The sequence below is a fragment of the Heliangelus exortis genome, chromosome 2, assembly GCF_036169615.1.
Source record: "Heliangelus exortis chromosome 2, bHelExo1.hap1, whole genome shotgun sequence".
NCBI classification, from domain to species: domain Eukaryota; kingdom Metazoa; phylum Chordata; class Aves; order Apodiformes; family Trochilidae; genus Heliangelus; species Heliangelus exortis.
The window spans coordinates 77,602,647-77,605,097 of NC_092423.1; positions in this window are offsets into that span (position 1 = coordinate 77,602,647).

Here is a 2,451-nt window from a genome sequence, read left to right on the forward strand (position 1 = left end):
TTTCTATAAATCTATAGCATATCTTTTGTAAGTAGTTGTGGATTTGATTACAAATTGTGCATTTTTATTACCATTTCAGATTCATATTAGTTAATAAAGTAGAAAGATACCTTGTTCTCAGTGGAAAACATTTTTTGGTTCACTGAAGATAATTGCTAGTCATGCTATCAGTATTTATTGACTTGAAGTCAAATAATACAGGTTTAAAATTACTCTGCTGGGAATTATTTTAAGGGGATATTATTGCTATTAAAAGTTAACAGATTTAATGCTGTGTTTTTATCATATTAAGAGAGAGGTTTTCATATAAAATATAGTCTGAGAACTGTACCCAAGTAGAGATTCACAGAATTGTATTATTCAGACCTGCTTAAGGCTATTCAGTTGTGACAACACTGATTATTTTTTATGGTAAACTGCACACACTATTATATACTGCAGGAATTTTTTTAGAAGATATAGAAATTACTGTTAAAATTATATAAAAATGTCTGCATGCACTGTGGTATTATCTTTCAGATCTAGTCTAAGCTCCTTGCAGTAAACTGGGACATCTTCAACTCAATTCAGTTGCTCAGAGTCCAGCCCAACCTGACCTTGAATGTTCCCAGGGACAGGGCATCTGCCACCTCTCAGGGCAACCTGCCCCAGTGTTTCACCACCCTCATTGTAAAAAAATGCCTTCCTAATGTCTATTCTGAATCTACCCTCTTTTAGTTTAAAATAATTGCCCCTTCTCCAATTGCTAAAGACCTTACTAAAAGATCTGTGCCCATCTTTCTTATAAGCCCCCTTAAGTATTGAAAAGCTGCAGTAGGGTCTCCCCAGAGCCTTCTCTTTTCTGGGCTGAACAACCCCAACTCTCTCAGCCTTTCCTTGTAGGAGAGGGTGAGATGTTCAGGAATGAGGAGGAAGAGGAGATGAAAACATATCCTGTTAAGGAAAATTATGTATCTCTGGAAAACACTTAAAAATAAATGCGCCAGGTAGGTACAAACAAGAGCTTTTTTATGTCAGTATTGCATGTGTCTGATCTCTGTCTGGGGCACAAAAGAGTCTTTCATATCTTAGATTAAAACTAAAGAAAAAGATTCTTTCTGTTTTTAAAAAAAAAGGATTGCAGGCAATGCTTATCCTTCCCTTTGCCACACTGTTACAAGTGTATTATTTTCAGAAGGGTAGAACTATACCATTTAAGCGAACATACCAGACATAACTCTGGCCATGTGCTTCTTCTCAATGGTCACTATTTATGATTTGATGAAACTACATATATTGAAATCACCTAGAAGAGAACCACAAGCACTGGAGATTGGAAAAAAAATCTGGGATAAGTGGCCTCAAAAAACTTGTTATTGAACACTCAATGCAGCAACAGCCTCATGAAAATTTATCCTTCTTGGTACCCTTCAAGCAAGGAAGCATGCTAAAACTCTTGAATTCAAGAAGCATACGTTCTAAAAGGCACATAGCTCTTAGAGAGTCATGATTTTTATCTTCTCACTTTCTTTAGAAGAAACTACAACAATTTGTGTATTTGTTGTACTTCAGATAGGGTTCAGTATCAGCAATGGCAGCCTGTAAAATCAAGCTGCAGGAACAGACAAGCATTTCTCTTTTTTCTATGAAAACTTTATCAACTTTTTATTGAATATAAATCATAAGGATCCCATCACAATCTATTGAACAATATTCTTCTACAGCAAATAAAGCTGTGACACCATACCTCTGTTTTTTTAAAAATTATTTTGTGGCTTTTACTCATTCTGTCTTAATTACAGTTTCTTTTATCTTAATATTTTCTTTCAGGTGCAAAGTGCACTGCTCCACAATCAGCTTTCTTTTAAAACTTCAGCTTCATTTCAGTCTTTTATGTCTTGCTACAAATTTATTACATAGTATAAATGAAATGCCATCTCCAGGATTTGTCTTCCTCCAAATTTTAAATGTAGCAATAAAACAAGTTTCTTATAGTGTGGTGAGGCATTCATATGTCTACTACATAAAACTCTACTATGCTCCCAAGATGTGATATACACATATTTTCCTTTTAACAGTAATCTGCCTTTCTGTTACTCTAGTCCTTGCTTCAGCCTCCCACCTATTGTAACTTTTTTGGTGCCTCACTAGACCAAAGCTAAGAAAGTGTGAAAGTTAAAATCAGTAAGCAACATATTAATTTCCTGTAACCGTGTCATGCTGTTCAGTAATTTGGTGAGGCATCAGCTACTTGGCAGTAAAACTCTAAGAACCTCTACATGCATGTGACAGTTATCTGATTTAAACTTTAACACTGAGGACAGTACCTTAAAATCAGTTCTCTGCTGTCCTCAGATGTTAAGATTTTTCAGAACAGTGGATAAGCACTCAACAGATGTAATATGTCACTAAGTGTTTAGTAATCACCATAGCCAATATATGAAAAATGGACTCTAAGCTATGGCATTTTCC